At 44.5% G+C, this 22,066-nt stretch overlaps 1 pseudogene; it reads right to left on the bottom strand.

Annotated features, from left to right (window-relative positions):
• Window positions 1-19,957: 19,957 nt before the first annotated feature.
• LOC126107125 (5S ribosomal RNA) lies at window positions 19,958-20,074 on the bottom strand (annotated as a pseudogene).
• Between the last annotated feature and the right edge of the window lie 1,992 nt (window positions 20,075-22,066).

The following is a 22,066-nucleotide window of genomic DNA, read 5'->3' on the forward strand; positions in this document are numbered from 1 at the left end:
ACCAAAAATCTTCGTTACTCGAACTACTGTAATACAGCGAGCGCCACTACTGCCAGCTAAATAAAAGATTCAACCTACTGAAGGCACTAACTACTGATAGGCATAGTTAGCAAATGAAAGATTTTAATAGAGAACAAACAATGTATTTACCTTAATAGACATCAAAAGTCATAATATATATAGCAGTTCATGACATCCAGTCTTACAGATTTCAAAACTCCGCCATTTCTCTCCCCACATCCACCACTGCTGGCGGCTCACCTCCAACTGCGCAACGCTACGTGCTGTTAATATCCAGCTGCCCAACACTACAATAGCCAACAACAATGCAAACCGGCCACAGACTACACACAGCATAGCCAGTGATTTTCATACAGAGCGCTACGTGGCGTTACCAATAAGAAAACCTCAACAGCCTACTTACAGTAGGTGATGTACGTTGCAAGCAACGTGCCGTCATTGTATTTCTCACTGCAGAGAAAGAAACACTGGGGAATATTCACAAATGCTTGGGCAAAGTCTATGGAGCATCAGCTGTCGACAGGAGTACAGTTAGTCGCTGGGCACGGAGGGTGAGGTCATCAGAAGGCGGTTCCGTGGAGCTCCACGATTTGCAGCAGTCTGGAAGACCATCCACGGCTGTCACACGTGACATGTTGCAGCGAACTGATATCATTCGAGATGATAGACGCCTTGGTGGAAGACATTTTGAGGACGATGAGGAGGTGATTCACACAGTGAAGTACTGGCTCCGCCACCAGGACGAGGATTGGTACCGACAGTGCATAGACGCCCTTGTTTCGCGTTGGAGGAAGGCCATAGAACTGGATGGGGATTACGTGGAAAAATAGGGTGTGTAGATGTAAATGTCGCGTGACTAGGGCCTCCCGTCGGGTAGACCGTTCGCCGTGTGCAAGTCTTTCGGTTTGACGCCACTTCGGCGACTTGCGCGTCGATGGGGATGAGATGATGATGATTAGGACAACACCCGGTCTCTGAGCGGAGAAAATCTCCGATCGAGCTGGGAATCGAACCCTGGCACTTACGATTGACATTCTGTCGCGCTGACCACTCAACTACCGTTGACGGACGGTGTGTAGATAAAACACTATTCTTTCGTATGTGTACACTTCTGGAAATGGAAAAAAGAACACATTGACACCGGTGTGTCAGACCCACCATACTTGCTCCGGACACTGCGAGAGGGCTGTACAAGCAATGACCACACGCACGGCACAGCGGACACACCAGGAACCGCGGTGTTGGCCGTCGAATGGCGCTAGCTGCGCAGCATTTGTGCACCGCCGCCGTCAGTGTCAGCCAGTTTGCCGTGGCATACGGAGCTCCATCGCAGTCTTTAACACTGGTAGCATGCCGCGACAGCGTGGACGTGAACCGTATGTGCAGTTGACGGACTTTGAGCGAGGGCGTATAGTGGGCATGCGGGAGGCCGGGTGGACGTACCGCCGAATTGCTCAACACGTGGGGCGTGAGGTCTCCACAGTACATCGATGTTGTCGCCAGTGGTCGGCGGAAGGTGCACGTGCCCGTCGACCTGGGACCGGACCGCAGCGCGGCACGGATGCACGCCAAGACCGTAGGATCCTACGCAGTGCCGTAGGGGACCGCACCGCCACTTCCCAGCAAATTAGGGACACTGTTGCTCCTGGGGTATCGGCGAGGACCATTCGCAACCGTCTCCATGAAGCTGGGCTACGGTCCCGCACACCGTTAGGCCGTCTTCCGCTCACGTCCCAACATCGTGCAGCCCGCCTCCAGTGGTGTCGCGACAGGCGTGAACGGAGGGACGAATGGAGACGTGTCGTCTTCAGCGATGAGAGTCGCTTCTGCCTTGGTGCCAATGATGGTCGTATGCGTGTTTGGCGCCGTGCAGGTGAGCGCCACAATCAGGACTGCATACGACCGAGGCACACAGGGCCAACACCCGGCATCATGGTGTGGGGAGCGATCTCCTACACTCGCCGTACACCACTGGTGATCGTCGAGGGGACACTGAATAGTGCACGGTACATCCAAACCATCATCGAACCCATCGTTCTACCATTCCTAGACCGGCAAGGGAACTTGCTGTTCCAACAGGACAATGCACGTCCGCATGTATCCCGTGCCACCCAACGTGCTCTAGAAGGTGTAAGTCAACTACCCTGGCCAGCAAGATCTCCGGATCTGTCCCCCATTGAGCATGTTTGGGACTGGATGAAGCGTCGTCTCACGCGGTCTGCACGTCCAGCACGAACGCTGGTCCAACTGAGGTGCCAGGTGGAAATGGCATGGCAAGCCGTTCCACAGGACTACATCCAGCATCTCTACGATCGTCTCCATGGGAGAATAGCAGCCTGCATTGCTGCGAAAGTTGGATATACACTGTACTAGTGCCGACATTGTGCATGCTCTGTTGCCTGTGTCTATGTGCCTGTGGTTCTGTCAGTGTGATCATGTGATGTATCTGACCCCAGGAATGTGTCAATAAAGTTTCCCCTTCCTGGGACAATGAATTCACGGTGTTCTTATTTCAATTTCCAGGAGTGTATTTCTCATTATGTTCAATAAAGAACTATTGAAGAAAAAAATGCGGTGCATTACTTTCTGGGTAACCCTTGAACATAGCATACAACCAGTACTTCTCTCTTGCAAACGGAGAGAATTTCTTGAAATTCGGAAAAAGTGAAGTTGTCTACACCATGTTCTGTGTATTGCCAAAGTTATAAATTGCTGTGATTATTGCATTTTATGCCATAAAATGAGAGGTGTAAACTGTATAACATTTTGCTAGCGCTTCTACCAAATCAAAGTGAAACAAGAACAAGCTTTTAATCACTGCTTTAATCACAGTATCAAATATGTTTTAGTAAGTCAGAGGAAAATCAAGCTGAAATAACACCGGACCCATTCCATCGTACTAGTGATTTCTCCATGAAACTTTTAATGAAAGATTTATTTTACTATATTTCTGATCGTCTAATGCGCCACGATATTGGAAGAATATTAACCATTTTCTTGAAATACAAAGGAATAAACCATATGGGCAAAATAGATATGTATTTAACAGGTATATGTTACTGTAAGGAGCAGTAAAATGAAACCGAGATAGATGGAAAAAAAAGTAAGTTAACTGTTTGCTATTTCAAAAGTAATCACCGTAACTGCAAGCACGCCAGCTCTGGGAAAGCCACACTGACCTCTTTCGTTGGCTGTAAGGGGCGGCTGCTCGTTGCAGTCTCAATCTCTTCCCACGCGATTTATAATTTTTTTGGGACGCTGAAGAAAGACATTCACGTCCGTTGATTAGCTTCGAAGGAAGCGGTGCACGCCTGGATTCAATTGCGTCACCGCAAACATTTCTCCATGAATCACAGTGGGACAAATGTGTTAACAGTTATGACGGTTACTTTTGAAATAATTACTAGTTCTCTTACATTTCTTCCATCTCTCTCGTTTTCATTTGACTGCCCCTTATGCAAAAACAAAAGTAATTTTTATATCCTTATTCATTAAAGTTAAGGCCATTTCTTAAAACTGTATTTTAACGGATGAAAGACTCAAACTATGCTAATCAGATACGTTTGTTAATTTTGCACTGTCTTTTAAAGTATACAAATGAGAACGAAACCGTACGATGTCGACTTACTGTGAGATTGCTCTTTTACACCTGGTTTTGTCTTTTGTTGTATGACGCGTCATACGGAAATCTATTTCGTGCTCATGTCTTTCAGTCCTTTATTTTATTATTTATTTCAGTTTTTTTATGATGCAGGAATCTCTTCGACGATGCTTCAGTATAGGAGCATATGACATGTACACTCGTCACGTGTGGTCACGTCAGGTATGTGTAGGTTCTCGTAATATTTTGTTGTTAATTTTGCACCCTTTGATGGTAATTTTCGTAATATCACCCTTGAAACCTGTAGTCGCTAGTAAAAGAAGTGAGCCAGACAGTGTTTGTTTATTTATTATAACAACACAGATCACGGTTCCCAACGGCGCCGTCAATTATGAAATATTTTCGTTTGATAATAAGTATAGAATGTAAACGAAAATTAATAAAAAAGATGTTATCAGTTGGAATTGAACAAGAAACGTCAACCTTACTGAAATTTACCACTCATAATTTTTTTGCACACCTCTCCCACAATTACAACAAATATCCTTTTTACACCTATACAATAGAGCAAGACAAAACAGGATAATGGTTCTCCTGTTCTTAATTTTCGAATTTCCTTTCTTTCATGCAGTTCCTTGTTCTGGTGTCTGACAACTTGTCGTCTTACAAAAACTCGCCATGTTCAACTAAATCAACATTTATTGTTATATCAATACCACATGAGATTGCAACCCCTACCAACATTATACATAGTTGACTTGAAGCGTAATATGCGAAAGGCGGACCTTCTTAATTGATTTTTGATATTACATTCAAACAACTATTTTCCACGGTATATCCTCTCCTTGCTTCAAAGCATGTTCTTGTATTCTAGCGGCTTGTTTCAGGAAAAATGTAGCAGCTGGCTTGTGAATAATAAATTGGTAACTCCTACCAGGTTTAACTGTAATTCTACACAGAATATGTAGTCCCTGTTTAAATTCCCAATTTTTTTTCTTTTACTGAATTCTTTCATTGAAGTCTTCGGAAAAAGCGGCAATGGTGATTCGGTGCTGCACGAGCATTGGTCCTAACGGAGACGTGACCAGCTGCCATTCCCGCTGGGATATTAGATCGAATTTTGTTTCCGTGCTGCATTCTGTCAACAGCTTTCAGCAAAAGTCTTCAGCCTACCGCTAGTTTTTGACTTACTTTTAGCTTTCCACTGAAGTCAGCCTAACGCTTCCACTTCTACATTATTTACAAACGCTACATGTCAGCTACTTATCATTTTGTTCCAAATCTTGAATTGCGTTTTATGTTCAACGGCTCCCGAGAATCGGCATATTTTTTATTTTATTTTGTTTCTACTCGTTACTTAAAGCTCGTGAGGCCGTTCCTCGTTCCAAGACTCTCGATCTGTATGTAAATAAAATTTCTTCTTCACATATCCTCCTCCAGCTGATTTTTCCATTCTGCAGAGTATCTTCATTTTCCCTTGTATGGAGGTTGCCAACGCGGTACCTTTTTCGCCCACAGTTCGTCCCCTAGACTCATCACCTTGCCCTACCATTTTGAACGCCGTTTTCCAGTCTTCGGTAACGTACGTGAGAGATTTCCTTCGCTTCCTGATTGCTTAATTTGGGAACTTCTCTCTCTTCGAAACTGTACACATTCCAGAATCAGATTTTCACTCTGCAGCGGAGTGTGCGCTGATATGAAACTTCCTGGCAGATTAAAACTGTGTGCCGGACTGAGACTCGAACTCGGGACCTTTGCCTTTCGCGGGCAAGTGTTCTAACAACTGAGCTACCCAAGCACGACTTACGTCCCCTCCTCATAGCTTTAGTTCTGCCAGTACCTCGTCTCTTAACTTCCAAACTTTACAGAAGCTCTCCTGCGAACCTTGCAGAACTAGCACTCCTGGAAGAAAAGATATTGCGGAGACATGGCTCACCCACAGCCTGGGGGATGTTTCCAGAATGCGATTTTCACTCTGCAGCGGAGTGTGCGCTGATATGAAACTTCCTGGTAGATTAAAACTGTGAGCAGGAGAGCTTCTGTAAAGTCTGTAAGGTAGGAGACGAGGTACTGGCAGAACTAAAGTTGTGAGGACGGGGCGTGAGTCGTGCTTGGGTAGCTCACACTTGCCCGCGAAAGCCAAAGGTCCCGAGTTCGAGTCTCGGTCCGGCACACAGTTTTAATCTTTACAGCTTCTTTTGAAAAATTCGTTTTCACGGCCTCAACTCTTCTTCTTCCTTGTTTTGTCATTTCCGAGGATTCCGCTACAAGTAAATAAACGTGTAGTATCAATGAATCATATAACTTCTTCTCTTTCTCTCCATTTATCTGACCAAAGGGTGAGATTCAGCTTATTCAATGCTTCTTTAGCTCTTGTTGTCCTCTGCCTTGTTGCATGTTCTGAGATTATAGCTCCTCGGTATTTATACTCTGAAAATACCTCAATAGCTTTTTTCCTTCCTATAGACAGCTATTTCTTTTTAAGAGAATTCATTGTTATTGTATGCTTCTAAGATTTTCTTCATCATGTACGGGAGACCATGGTACATTTACGTGGATTTTTTTCGGGATTTTTAATTTTTTGTTGTTAGATTTATCACATTTTAAATTGTGTAGTGTTATAACATAGTTATTACTTATTAAAGTATAGCTTGGTAAGTACATTTCTAACTCAACATTACCTTTAAGAAAGTAAAATAATTTTATATAGGTTCAAATCGAGTACTTAGATGTGTCCTGGATATGGGGAGGTTTTACACCACTATAGGGATACGTTCACGCATATCGTAGTGGTTTTATGACAGAATACAATAACGAGCAAACAAAACACACTACTAAACTGTTCAAAATATGTTTTGTAAGCAGAGGCCGGCCGTTGTGGAGAAGCGGTTCTAGGCGCTTCAGTCTGGAACCGCGCTGCTGCTACAGTCGCAGGTTAAAGTCCTGCCTCGGGCATGGATGTGTGTGCTGTCCTTAGGTTAGTTAGGTTTAAGTAGTTCCAAGTCAAGGCAACTGGTGACCTCAGATAGTATGTCCCATAGTGCTTAGAGCCATTTGCACCATTTTTGTTGGCAGACTGCATTATACCAATTAACGTTGTACGTCACAAGTAGTTTTCTGGCATTCAAGAAATTTTTTGACGAACTTCCAACTGTTAGCATAATACGGCACTGAGCGAGGTGGCGCAGTGATTAGTACACTGGACTCGCATTCGGGACGACCACGGTTGAAACCCGAGTCCGGCCATTCTGATTTAGGTTCTCCATGATCTCCCTAAATCACTTGAGGCAAATGCCAGGAGGGTTCCTTTGAAAGGGCACTGCCGATTTCCATCCCCATCCTTACCTGATAGTGGATTTTACATAAGCCGAAACCGGTAAATAAATAAATATTATTTGCCATCTCGATCGTTGATTTTAACCTAAATATAGCAACAGATCGCTGCACTGCATAGGCAATGTTGTCTAAATTTATGAGTATCAGGAATTCTTTTGAAATTAATTGCAACAGTAATTCTGAGTTATGCCACTCGTGATCAGGTTATTACTTTTGATTATTGCAGTTTGGCAATTTAAAATGTGCAGCCGGCCCCCAACATTTCAATCAAGGTACCTGGTTGTGACTCTTCAGGCTTTCCCGGCGGATATGTTGTAAATAGTGTTCACGGGTGTGCCGCCGGATGATGTTGTGCAAATCCCACAATATTTCTTCGGAGCAACTGTCCGACATCATGAGGTGATTGAACCTGCTCTATATACAGCGGCGTCGACATGCGGATCTCGTCAGTCGTACCTAGCCACCAGCGAGGTTCAACTACCTGATGATGTCGGACAGTCGCCCCAAAGAAATATTGTGGGATTTGCACGTCATCTGGCGGCACACCCGTGAAGACTATTTACAAGGTACCTGGTTACTTACTATTTGTGACACTGCGCATGCGCTTCAGATAGCGGTTACTTGCGCTGTCGACAGTAACGCTTCCTCCCCAAGCTGTCTACAATGGAGGTGAAGTATGACACTATTGACAACTTTTTTTCTGTTTTAATGTTACAATCGCGGCGTTTCCGCTAAGTATTCTGATTATTTTTCATTATAAATTATTTTAATAGCTACTATGTTCTTACTTTCACGTTTTTGCTGGGTTCTTTTTTAGGTTGGGGATGGCCTTAGCCCCCAATACATTTTGTCATAGACGCTCGCGCATTCGTAAGTCAGAAGTTTTGAGTACCTGCATATAAATGTTGGGAATAGCCTTTTCTTTTAGCGTAAGTAGAAACAGACCTTATCGCTTTTATTTGTCAGTTTTATGGCATGATTAAATTTCTGGCAAGTTCTTCTATCCCTTTGTATACAGTGAAGCAACTGAAGATGCAAATTTATATTGCGAAACTGGTCGTGTTCTCCAATAAGGAATTCTTGTTTTATTCAAATAATGCAATATTATTTGATCATCCGCGAGTAGCAAACTCGATTGGTAATGCGCATGTATGTCTAGGCCCTTTTCCCACACTTTTTTTTATGTTTTCTTTCCGAAATTCGGCGGTCAATATTTACTCCGAGTAGGTGCTATACTGCGACCTTGTCTAAGGCCTTTGATTGGTCGTATTGAGACCGCTTCACACACATCAGTGACTCAACAGTGCCTCGATCGGCTCGTGATGCCACAGTGATGTCTCTTCAGAGTGGTCAGTGCGTCTTCCGGCGTGTGGCAGTGGGCTTGAGTGACTATGATGGCCAAGTTCTCGGACTACGATTTCATACTGGTCGTTGTGATTTTGGACTGAGAAGAGGAAAAGCAAGTGAAAACCTCGAGTGAATCATCAGGCGTGGGAAGGGGAACTTGCCAATTGTGCAGTGATCTGAATGACGATGAAGCAAAGTTCTGTCAACATTTCAGAGTGTCAGAAAATTTATTCAATTTACTATTGAACAAGCTGGAAGTTCTGAAAAAGCGAAGCACACACTGTAGAAATGTCTTCACAGTAATAGATTAGCTGGCAATTTGCTGTATATCTACATCTACATCTACACAGATAGTCCGCAAAGCACCGTACTGTGCGTGGCGGAGGGTACCCGATACCAATACTTGTCATTTCCTTTCCTGTTCCACTCGCAAATAGAGAGACGGAAAAGCGTCTGCGTATGAGCCCTAATTTCTCGCATCTTAACTTCGTTGTCCTTACGAGCAGTTTATGTTGACGGCAGTAGAACTGTTCGGCAGTCAGCTTCAAATAATTAACGCATGCTTTGACAGTATATTGGTAATTAAATATATGAAATCAGCATCATCATTATTGGCTTCTATTGTACAGTCTCGAGTGTTTTCTTCTGTTTCGCGCGATACTGATTCATTGCCCTCTAAGAGCAACTGTGAAATCTTCTTTAGTTGCACACCTATCGTCTGCCTTTTTTTCAGATATTTGGTCACTGGAGATCCGCCAAACACGATTTAATTTAGTTACCGCACGGGGAACAGTGCAGTTCGCAAGATCGTACGAGGAACATGCAAGATAATTACAGACAATATGATGCTTACTTCGTCAGAAGAAATACGGAAGAACACCGCTAAGGATGAAATGTGGAATTTTTTCTAACTTTTTAGTAGCCTAGAATTGGAAACACATTACTTATTCGGGCTCCTTCAAACAATGGATCTCTACTCTTTAATTACACAAAGATATTCTCCATAGCTTTCTTGCCTCTTGTAGACTCTCAGTGTACTATATTGATTTTGGGCATATGGAAAGGAAATGTTACAGCTTTAGTCACTCCTCTCGTACAATGACCTTTTGCTCAGCTGGTTGTATTTCAGTTATGTAAAACCAGACATACGCACGCATGTTATTATTTCCGCTCCTAGTTTCTTCCGGGATGTATTTTTCCGCCCTGTGTCCATCTATTTGGGATTGGAGAGGTCATTCAACACACACGATAGTTGCGCATTGATTCCATGAGTTAACCGCTGGATGACAACAGAACAATCTTACCGCGCCGCTGCCGTGGAGTTGGAAAAAATCGGCCGCAAAAACACGGCGATCGCGGTACGGCGTTGGTGGGAGCGCCGTTTACACTGTCACGCAGTGTTGCCAACTCATTTTCTACCATGTCCCTACACGATATGTGAAAAATCCCTAAGGTCACCTTAAAAGTTCCTACGGACGCAAAAAATTCCAGACTGGCGACAAGAAAAAGCTGATCAGGTATTGAGTGGTAACATTTCCCCATTATTAGCAATTTTGTACACTGAAAGGCTACTGTTTTCAAACAAAATATTCACAATGTTGTTTGGGAAGCTTGTTGCTGTTAGTCTCTGAGCCATTTGCAGAGTACATCATCTTGAACTTCTTACTAAAGGCGCCAACAGAAAATGCAGTGAAATGGAGTCTATCTTTCAGAAATGACGCACTGTTTCCAGTTATTCTCCGTTGGAGGTGTCTGAAAAGAAGACTGATTTTCACTTTTTTATTTTTATTTTTAATATATTTTTTAAAAATTTTATTACATGAACCCTTTTTGTAAGGCTATCGGCCACCAGATACTTGGGAACCTCAATAATGCAGATGGAGGTGCGTCGAGGAATAGACGTTCCGGATTATACAAAGAAAATAATTTAGCTTCCAGATGCAAACTTTTAGTTCTTCAAATGACTAATTTCGGGCTTTCATAAAGTCCCAATCAGATTATTACGTTATGAAACCGCGAAATGCATATCTGAAGATATAAAAATTTGCATCTGAAAGCTGACCTGCTTTTGCTATAATGTTAAAACAAAGCAGGTGCAAGACACGCTCTGAAGACATTACCACTGCCAAGATTCTCAACGCGCTCCGCAGTTCTTTTAACTCCCGCGGATCGTGATTGTTACCGAAAGCTTGTTGTGACTGAAACGATGCACAGCAGTGTCCATGTTTAGCGTGTTAGATATACGTTCATGCACATCTGTGGTAGCCTATCAAGTCTCATTACGCGTGGTAAATAAGAACATAGCAGCTGCTTTTTGGAGACCATTTTATTCACACCGCAAGTATCGAATACCATTGCGCACCTTATGCTCTCCGCTAACCTAGAGGTCGTAGTGAAACAGGAAGCACTTGACAGCCTAAAGGTATATCCACGCAATGTGTCTTTTTTCGTCCTCAGTCGCTGACGCACGGGAACAAAAGAGCTTGCACAAAAGTTGACATAACACACGTAGGCATGCATGTTCTCGTGTGCAGACGTCGCCTCATCGTGCGAGCGGCCTGCAGTGCGTCTATTACTTTGCACGGAAATTTGTGCTGCCCTGCCTTAGGAGGCAGCACCTCTTCAGCACGAGGAGCGCTAAGCAGCAAATACGTCAGTTGTTGTTGTTGTTGGGTTGGGTTGTTTGGGGAAAGAGACCAGACAGCGAGGTCATCGGTCTCATCGGATTAGGGAAGGATGAGGAGGGAAGTCGGCCGTGCCCTCTCAAAGGAACCATCCCGGCATTTGCCTGGAGCAATTTAGGGAAATCACGGAAATCAGGATGGCCGGACGCGGGATTGAACCGTCGTCCTCCCGAATGCGAGTCCAGTGTCTAACCACTGCGCCACCTCGCTCGGTAAAATACGTCAGTATTTCCTCTGAGAGTGACTGAAATACTTTCCTTCTGCAGCTCATTTCGTCCTTGAGGTAGGTCTTCTTCTTCTCTTTTTTTTCTGACTGCTTCTGTGGTGTTTGATGCTCTTCATTCTCAATTATCACAGGTCAACGAAAAATTTTTTGAAAAACTTTTTTTTTTACTTTGATAGCTGATCTTTATAGATTTTTATGAGCTGAATCCAAATCTAGTGTCAGTTTTTTGGTATCACTCATAGTTTTCGAGCAATATGCTTTTTATTATATAGTATAAAAATCATGTGCTATACGGTAAACGAGTAAATTAATGAAATGCTTTGTTACTATATAACCATGGTTTGTACTTAAAACAATGATATGTGTTAATAGAGGTTTCACTTGTCAGCTGGAATTTGTTTGCATTTTCTTTCTCTTTTTTCTCTGAAGCTTCTTCTGTAGCTTTTTCCACGATGAGTTGCTTGCTGAACTTCTCAGTGCAGTGACCAACAGTGGTCCCCCGTCATGTTCTTTTCTTTTAATCTAGAGCCAAGCGATTCAGCTTTTTCTTTCCTTAAGCCAAGATCCCTAACCAAATCGTTAATCTCGATCTGAGTAAACAATTTGGGCTCTAGACTTTTTGTATTACAATGGAATTCGCCATCATCTTGTTCATCTAAATCAGATTGTACATCGGAAAATGCTTCTGTTGGAATAGAATTTAAATCATCTGGTGGTTCAGGAACCGGTAAATCTACACCATGCCCTACTGGTCGGCTGGCGGACGGAAGATTTTTCGAATTATGACCAGTAATATCAACTGCAAAAGTAGCAATCATCGGAATGATTTCTTCGCTCCCTCCATATCATTGGAACAGCAAATATAAAGGCTTTTTCTCCTTTTTGGACCATTTTCTCAGATCTTCAGCGCACTCACAACATACCTTTTGCGGTGCCCAAGATTTATCTTGATTATCAAATTTAGATCCAAAGTATGAAGATAAACCTTTTTCACAAAGTCTGTAATTTTCTTTGGTGTTTTGTAATCACATATTCACCCCAAGTATAACAAAAACTGTCAACAGAGCTTTTACAACCACGATTAGGCATTGTACTGAGCACATGTACAGGAAACGGGAAGGTGAGGCTAGGTTGACAGTAAACAGAACAACATTTGTTTACACAAAAATAGAATAGACCTTTTTTGCCAGCAAATGTTTTTCAGCAGTACTACCAACGCCATCTACATTCATTACACCTCCTTCTTAAATTATTTTACCATATAAAAGCTGCGAAATTCTTTAAAAAGTCGCTTAATTTAATAAATGTAACTGTAAAATGTGCAGAAATGTAGGGTGATACAGTTTTTTAAGTATCATATTTGGACTTCCCTCCCTAAAAGATAAGAATAAGGCATTTTCAGCAAAAAGGTTTTTCATCTTTGGCCTGTATTATTTGCTGGATGTGTTCCAGTCTGTCTTCCCCCGCAGTTATTACCCTCTACAGCTCCTTCGAGTACCATGGAAGTTATTACGTAATGTCTTCCCGGATGTCCCATCATCCTCTTCCTTCTTCTTGACAGTGTTTTCTACATACTCTTTTCCTGTCCGATTCTACAGACAACTTCCTCATTCCGTACGCTATCAGTCCACCTAATTTTCAACATTCGTCTGTAGCACCACATCTCAAACATTTCGATTCTCTTCTGTTCCGGCTTTCCTAGATCTCATGTTTCACTACCGTACAATGCTGAGCTCTAAACGTACATTCTCTGAAATTTCTTCCTCAAATTACGGCCTATGTGTGACTAGCAGATTTTTCATGGCCAGGTATGGTCTTTTTACCAGTGGTAGTGTACTTTTGATGTCCTTCTTGCTCTGTCCATCGTTGGTTATTTTGCTGCCTAGGTAGCAGAACACATGAACGTCATCTACTTGGTGACCATGAATTCTGATGTTAAGTTTCTCGCTGTTCTCATTTCAGCTACTTTTCATAACCTTCGTCTTTCTTCGATTTACACTCAATCTATATTCTGCACTCATTAGACTGTTCATTCCATTTAGCAGATCATGTAATTCTTCTTTACTTTCACTGAGGATAGCAATGTCAGCAAATCGAGTCATTGATATCCTTTCACGTTGAATTTTAGTTCCACTCCTGAACCTTTTCTTTCCATTTTCATCATTGCTTCTACATCCCTCACTTACACCATTTTTAATCCGAGCACTTCGTTGTTGGTCTTTCACTCTTCTTATTTCCTCTTGGTTCTCGTACATGTTGTATATTACCCGTCTCTCCCCGTAGCTTACCCCTATTTTCCTCAGAATTTCGAACATCTGCCACCATTTGACACTGTCGAACGATTTTTCCATGTCGTCAAATCCTATGAATGTGACTCGATTTTTCTTTAGTCTTGCTTCCATTTTCTACCGCAGCGTCAGAATTGCCCCTCAGGTACTGTCACCTTTTTCCTAAAGTCAAACTGATCGTCATGTAACGGATCCTCAATTTTCTGGTGACATACGAATACATTCTTTAACATTTATGCAATTTGGCTGCTTTTCCTTTTTTCAATTTCTTCTTTTGTAATTCGAGAAAGAGTAGGCAGTCTCGGTAGCAAAACGGTTATTTATTTATTTAATTTATGACGCGTTTCACTGTCATAGGATCATCATCAGGCATCTGGGGAGGAAAAAAAGTTTCCTCGGTACAAATTTATGAATCAGCTATACAGCTACATTGTAAGTTAAATGAAGTAACTGGTGTGGCCGAACGGTTCTAGGCGCTTCAGTCTGGAACTGCGCGACCGCTACGGTCGCAGGTTCGAATCCTGCCTCGGGCATGGATGCGTGTGATGTCCTTAGGTTAGTTAGGTTTAAGTAGTTCTAAGTTCTAGGGGACTGATGACCTCAGATGTTAAGTCCCATAGTGCTCAGAGTCATTTGAACCATTTGAAGCAATTGGGAAACCACGACCTGAGCTGCGAAAAAAGCGTAACCAAAGACAAACTCACTGGGTAATAACACTCGAAGACCACTGGCAAGTGTACAGAAAGCTCTGCTACGACCAGAAATGGCCCAGCATTCAATAAAATTCATAGGACACATCCACCGGGTAACAAGAATCGAGGGCCACTAGCAGGAGTACAGAACGTCTCGCAATCGCCAAAAATGGCTGCTTGTCCAATAAAATATACAGGACACATAAATACGACACGAAAATAAATAAGAATATGTTTCAAGGCGAAGATTGGTAAGTGTAAGTAACACAAGAAATCACGTAAATAAGATTGGAGTTAAAGGGACAAATATTCAGGGCTAAGGAGCGTTGGTTCACACAGTATGTAAGCAATTGAAGGTATAAAATCATACAAGAGTCACACGTTACTTGTGTTTACGCATATTTGTTCTTAACACAACGCAGGGCATTTTTACGACGTAGACCAGACAAAACATGGCACATGTTTACAGCTCCTACTACATACCTATGATCAAAGTATGCGACACCGTAGTGGGTGACGCTGCGAGACAGGAAAACAGAGAATGTTTTTACAGAGTAACGATAGTCTTATGTGCATTATATAAAATAAAAAAAGGAAGCACAACTAAACCATATCAATATATAAACCAAAGCCACGTGTGCTTGGACATTTATTTAAGAAGTAGCATCATAGCCTTGAAGTAACCCTGGTTATGAAAGGTCAGTTGTTCTTTGAGGATGCCTAGGCTCTTAAAATAGACTCTTTACGAAATTTCAAATTCTTCGAGGATTTCCATCTTCTTGCGTACTTACAGAACATGCAAAATGTCTAGATCATTTAAGGATGGTGGGCGAGAGGTTATCAAACGTCGTCCGAAGGGAGAACATTTTTTTTAATTTGCCCGTTTTTTGTTAATAGATGCTCATTGAAAAAAATGGTTCAGATGGCTCTGAGTACTATGGGACTTAACTTCTGAGGTCATCAGTCCCCTAGAACTCAGAACTACTTAAACCTAACTAACCTAAGGACATCACACACATCCATGCCCGAGGCAGGATTCGAACCTGCGACCGTAGCGCCTAGAACCGCTCGGCCACTCCGGCCGGCAGATGCTCATTGAAACTGGCTCTAAAGGGCCTCCCAGTTTCGCCGATATACTGTGCGTCAAAATCGAGACACTTAATTGTATATACTTCTGATCTCGATAAGTGGAATGACTGAGGTTTCTCATTGTGAGGAAGCAGGAACTGTGTTCCCACATTTCTAGAGAAAGCAGTTCGTGCCTTTGTATTCCTATAAAGTTTGGCTAAGTCGTAACAGAAGTGGCCCAAAAAGGGACAGATAAACGCACATTAGCGCCAGCCGTTTGTGGTTGCAAATTCGTGGACTTAGCCGAAAGATGGTGGTAAAGAGGCATCGAAGATCCGTCCTTACGTCCCTAAATTTAGGAAAAAAAGAGCCAAACGCTGTGACATGTTCCTACGATTTGGAACTCTGCTGTCACCGTGTTGTCACGGGCGAGTGTGAGCAGCGCCTTTTAATTTCCCGGAACAATACCTTCAAATGCGTCGGCGGTTTAAGACTGGCCGGTCACAGCTGTGTTGCGTCAGTGACGAACGTGGAGCCGCCGTCACCCGGAAACTTCCTTTCCCTGTTCAAATTGTTGTCTCTGGTCCTAGGTATACAAATTTTCGAAGGCTATTATTGGAGGCTTTTTAGCATTGCGTCGTTCAGCTTTGAGTAACTGATACGCGTACACTATGCGTGTGAAGGAAATCGAAGAGGTCCCTTTGTTAAAGCCCACCCTAGGGCGACGAGGCAATCAATATTCGAACGCGACAGTTCACCGAGGATGGCTCTCGGATTAGTTAGTTAGGACGCACTGGAGGCAGACGCGGCTGCGCGGTGAGCCTGGAGGATGAGAACGACGAGTGATGGAGGAGAGTCGGCGAGGCAGGCGGCGCCCAGGGAGCGCTAATGAAACAGCAGGCCTGCCCGGGCAAGTAGTCGGTGGGTCGGCCGCAGACACACCAGCTGCGGGCTCCGCCGCGCTCTCCACCCCTCCTCTTCTTCCACCACCCTACCCCCCCCCCGCCCCACACTGGTGGTCCCAAGTGCCGGGGATCGCAACTGACGCTATCGGACATCAGCCGCTGATTACGAATTAAAGCCTGCGTCCAGGGACTCTCTCTCTCTCTCTCTCTCTCTCTCTGTAGAGTGACGATAGAGCACTGTGATGGCTGGAGGGGGGGGGGGGAAGCGAGAGGAGTGGACGGGTGGAGGGGCAGGGGGAGGGGGGGGAAATAAAACCTTTAGCTCATTACGCTGTCGCGGGATTAGGGGAATCGCGCGCGTCGCGGAATTTCTCCGTCATACAGCGCCCCTACTGCCTTTCTCACACTCCTTCGCAGTTGCCGCGATATACCTTCTCTCCGACAAGGCAGTGGAAGGAGTCCTGGGAGAGGGAGGGGTGAGGACGGCGTAAGAGAGAGGGGGAAGGAAAACAGGAAGGCGGAAGGAACACAATGCGGAGGGGAAGGCAGCGCCCAGCGCAAGGACTGGTGGGGGGGGGGGGGGAGGACGGAAGGGAAAGGGGCTTTTATCTTCTCCCCTCTAGCTGCGCAACCGCGGCAGTGTGTAGGGAAGGGGTTTAAAAACCTTCCCCCTCCTGCCGGCCAGCACGCTCCGCGCACTAACTACTACGCAGTTCCTCATCCCCCCTTCACCCCTCCCCTCCCCACAGACTACCATGCTAGACACCACCACCACCGCTTCTTCATTACCGCTGTTCCATGTCTGCGTGTGTACGTCGTGTTAGGCGGCTAGGAGCCCGTGTGTGTTTGTCCGTGTCTCTCCGTCAAGAGCTTGATGGCGTCTCCCTCTTCTCCCCCCACACGCGCTTTCCCCCTGACTACGCGTGTCGAAGGCTCACATCCCTTGTAACCGCTGCTGGAATATTATGCCTCCTTCCCCACGGCGCTGATGACTTAAATAACTAACACACCTTCGCAGCCGCCTCGCCCCCTCACACACACACACACACACACACACACACACACACACACACGCACATTGTATATGACAGACTGCCCAGCACCTAGACGTTCCACCACTGCATACGTCTCCATCCCCCACCACACCCCTCCGCCCCCACCCAATTCATTTATTCTGCATGCCTCGCATCTCGGACCGCGTATCCTAACCACACACGTCACAACCAATCTTTTTTCTTTCGTCTAAAATATTCATCATATTTTTTTTCTCTCATATTTTCCGAGGGAAAAAAAGCCTTTTTTTTTTTGCAAGTCAAATATTTTCACAAGTCATAGTCACTTTTTTATTTCGCCTCTTCCTCTGCCTCCCTCTTATTTATCAAACCAGCGTGTCCTCTTTATTAAAAGCGCGTACATTATGCGACGCCTGTGCGTGTGTGTGTGTCTGTGTGTGTATGTGTGTGTGTGTGTGTGTGTGTTCGCTTCTTCCTTCCTCGTTGCACTTCTTGCATGTATTCCGCGTACACGCGCCCGCGCGCGCGCGCGCGCGCGCGTGTGTGTGTGTGTGTGTGTGTGTGTGTATGTGTGGGCGCGCGCGCTCCACACGACCCAACTCGTTTTACTGGCTGCAAATTAAGTCGGCGCGCGGCCGCTAATGTAATTCCACACGGCGCCCCGAACGCATTGTAGCACCAGCACCAGAGCAGGGCAGGGCAGAGGCGGCAGGAGCAGAAGGCAGGTCACAAGTACTGCCCCGACACGAGGCGAGCCGAGCGCACGTTCCGTGCGACTCCAGGCCCCCAGAAAACTCACAGGGAGCGTCGCAATATTCCACGCTTTTAACGAGCGCGAATCTTTCCGGGCTCGCTGTTCACGTATACACCGCTCTCGTATGCAGATCCGCGTGGCTCGTCTTCGCCCGCAACGATTGTACGTTTGCTTTCACTCACTCGATTATTATTCATTCGACACAACAGTGACGTAAATCCAGCCAAACGCTCTCGACAAAGCTGCCGACATCAACAGAGACAGGAAAACGGAAATGACATTCGACTATACTAAGAACATGGGTATTAAAATCCATGGAGAAGAAATAAAAACTTTGAGGTTCGCCGGTGACATTGTAATTCTGTCAGAAACAGCAAAGGACTTGGAAGAGCAGTTGAACGGAATGGACAGTGTCTTGAAAGGAGGGTATAAGATGAACATCAACGAAAGCAAAACGAGGATAATGGAATGTAGTCGAATTAAGTCGGGTGATGCTGAGGGAATTAGATTAGGAAATGAGACACTTAAAGTAGTAAAGGAGTTTTGCTATTTGGGGAGCAAAATAACTGATGATGATCGAAGTAGAGAGGATATAAAATATAGACTGGCAATGGCAAGGAAAGCGTTTCTGAAGAAGAGAAATTTGTTAACATCGAGTATAGTTTTAAGAGTTAGAAAGTCGTTTCTGAAAGTATTTGTATAGAGTGTAGCCATATATGGAAGTGAAACATGGACGATAAATAGTTTAGACAAGAAGAGAATAGAAGCTTTCGAAATGTGGTGCTACAGAAGAATGCTGAAGATTATATGGGTAGATCACATAAGTAATGAGGAGGTATTGAATAGAATTGGGGAGGAGTTTGTGGCACAACTTGACTAGAAGAAGGGATCGGATGGTAGGACATGTTCTGAGGCATCAAGGGATCACCAATTTAGTACTGGAGGGCAGCGTGGAGGGTAAAAATCGTAGGGGGGGACCAAGAGATGAATACACTAAGCAGATTCAGAAGGACATAAGCTGTAGTAGGTGCTGGGAGGTGAAGAAGCTTGCTCAGGATAGAGTAGCATGGAGAGCTGCATCAAACCACAACAACAACAAGAACATGTACAATGGAAAATCCTTATCTATATAGATCAAAATGTAAATGTTAGCTAGTTCAATATCGTTTTTCCCCCCCAAGTTCTTAACTGATTGCTTTGAAATTTTTACACAACGTTCAATTCCAATTTGCGTGTGCTTTACATAGCTAATGAAGGGAAAACAGTGTTGCCAAAAATCTTAAAATGTACTTTCCCAATTTACTTCAAGGTTTTACACGTTACTCTAATAAATCTTTGTAATAGATCTTGTGTGTGTGTGTGTGTGTGTGTGTGTGTGTGTGTGTGTGTGTGTGCTCGGTTCTTCCTTTTTTCGTTGCAACTCTTGTATTTATGGCTTATTGCTTTAGCATACTACTACAGAGTCTGAATTTGCGGTAACAATAATCAAGGCTCATTTTACAGAGAGACAGAAAGAGGTCATGGAGAGAGAGGTGGAAGAAAATGGGCATAAAAAGCAGAAAGGAGGAGTTGGACAGACGGAGTGGGACAGGAGGAGATGGTGAGGGAGGGGGAGGAGAGGACGGGGAGAGAAAAGGGAGGAGGAAGGAAGGAAGGAAGTGAAGGTGGACAAAGGAAGGGGGAGGGGAAGATAGACAGAGTCTGGGGAGAGAAGGAGATTAAGTATATCCATTTCCCATTTATATAAGAAACGTCTGGTTTCTATTCCCTTACTTTTTCACTTAAGCAGAGTGATCCACAGGAAAGCATGGCTGGGTACAGCACTCCGTCTTCAGGCCGCAAGCGGCCCATCGGGACCATCCGACCGCCGTATCATCCTCAGGTGAGGATGCGGATAGGAGGGGCGTGTGGTCAGCACACCGCACTCCCGGATGTTATGATGGTTTTCTTTGACCGGAGTCGCTACTAGTCGGTCGAGTAGCTCCTCAATTGGCATCACGAGGCTGAGTGCACCCCGAAAAATGGCAACAGCGCATGGTGGCTGGATGGTCACCCATCCAAGTGCCGGCCACGCCCGACAGCGCTTAACTTCGGTGATCTCACGGGAACCGGCGTATCCACTGTGGCAAGGCCGTTGCCATGGCTAGGTACAGCTAGTCTATTAATACAAAATTGAGTCATTACAATGAGGAGATTAAAACTAGGTGTTTTTAATCTTCAGAATGCCTCGCTATAAACACAGCCAAGCAGCTAAATAATTTGCGGAAGAAAGCAGAATGATTTGAAAAATTTTGGGTCCATAGTAGGAAATTGGGATATGGAAGTTGAGAAGCGTCAAAGTGTATGTAAAAACTCGAAATGTAATATGCACAGTGAGAAAATAGAAGATTACACTTTACGGCCACTTAAAAAGACTGGATAAGAAGAGTAACAATGAAATCAGAATGGGTCCGCCTTTTAACAAGTACAAAAAATCATTGTTTTGTTTTAACACCCAAATATGTTTCAGCGCTGTTGTGGTATCCTCTGTAGGATTTTTTATTTTATTATCTTACGCAGTGAAACGTATGTCCAAGCCACAGAAACATAGCTAGGCGCAAAATTCACAAATGAGCAGAAGAAAACGTGAGTAAACTCTGTCAAAATACAAACATAATCAACACAGCAACAAACGACATGAAATAGTCCTCCACATCTAAGCTTCACAAAAATTTTACCATTGTCTCCAGGTCAGCCCAACTACACAAAGCCGGCCGTGTTGGCCGAGCGGTTCTAGGCGCTTCAGTCCGGAACTGCGCGACTGCTACGGTCGCAGGTTCGAATCCTGCCTCAGGCATGGATGTGTGTGATGTCCTTAGGTTAGTTAGGTTTAAATAGTTCTAAGTTCTAGGCGACTCAAGTCTCATAGTTCTCAGAGCCATTTGAACCATTTTTGAACTACACAAAAACACGTTTGACACACAAAAACAAACTTGCCACAGCTCAGGGCTAGTGAAATACTATGAGGTTCATTGAAATGAAACCTGGTCAGTGCGTCTACCTTTGCCTTACACGTAAGGTGGCACCACGTAACTGCGGATATGGTGTTACAGAGACTGACTCGTGCACGCCGTTTGATGTTGCACGGAGCCACTGTGGTTTCACGCCAGTTATGTCCACTAGAGAACATAGAGGCGAATAAGCAGGAACAACGAGGAGTGATTCGATTTTTGGCGGCTAAGGGAGTTGGAGGCAGTGAAATGTATCGACGGATGAAGGCTGTGAGTACAGTCTGAGTCGTTCAAGTGTTGCGGAGTGGCGCAAACGATTCCTGGAGGCTCGCGAGTCACTGGAAAACGATGCTCGTCCTGGCAGGCCCATCGCGTCATCACACCGGAAACGGAAGCGGAAGTGAATGCTTTAGTCTTGGACAACCGCAGAATCACCGTGGACGAAAGCCATCGGTTACTGGGCATTTGCGTGGGGACTGCCCACACCATAATGCATCAACACTTGAACTTTCGGAAAATCTGTGCACAGTGGGTTCCCACCAGTGCTTTTTTTCTGAAAAAAAAATAGTTTGAGGGTACTCCAACATTGGATACAATGCAGTGAAAATTACTTATAACTGAAGAATGGGATACCACCGATCTGCTTTTAGGCAGATTCGTGATTTCCTGTCAGGAAGGTCGCAGTTCGTAGTAATAGACGGCAAATCATCGAGTAAAACTGAAGTGATATCAGGTGTTCCCCAGGTTCAAAAATGGTTCAAATGGCTCTGAGCACTATGGGACTCAACTGCTGTGGTCATCAGTCCCCTAGAACTTAAAAGAACTACTTAAATCTAACTAACCTAAGGACACCACATACACCCATGCCCGAGGCAGGATTCGAACCTGCGACCGTAGCAACAGCGCGGCTCCGGACTGGAGCGCCTAGAACCGCACGGCCACCGCGGCCGGCTGTTCCCCAGGGAAGCGTCCTGGGACCTATGCTGTTCCTGATCTATATAAATGACCTGGGTGACAATCTGAGCAGTTCTCTTAGGTTGTTCGCAGATGATGCTGTAATTTACCGTCTAGTAATGTCGTCCGAAGACCAGTATCAGTTGCAAAGCGATTTAGAAAAGATTGCTGTGTGGTGTGGCAGGTG

This window comes from Schistocerca cancellata, chromosome 10 (genome assembly GCF_023864275.1).
Source record: "Schistocerca cancellata isolate TAMUIC-IGC-003103 chromosome 10, iqSchCanc2.1, whole genome shotgun sequence".
NCBI lineage: Eukaryota > Metazoa > Arthropoda > Insecta > Orthoptera > Acrididae > Schistocerca > Schistocerca cancellata.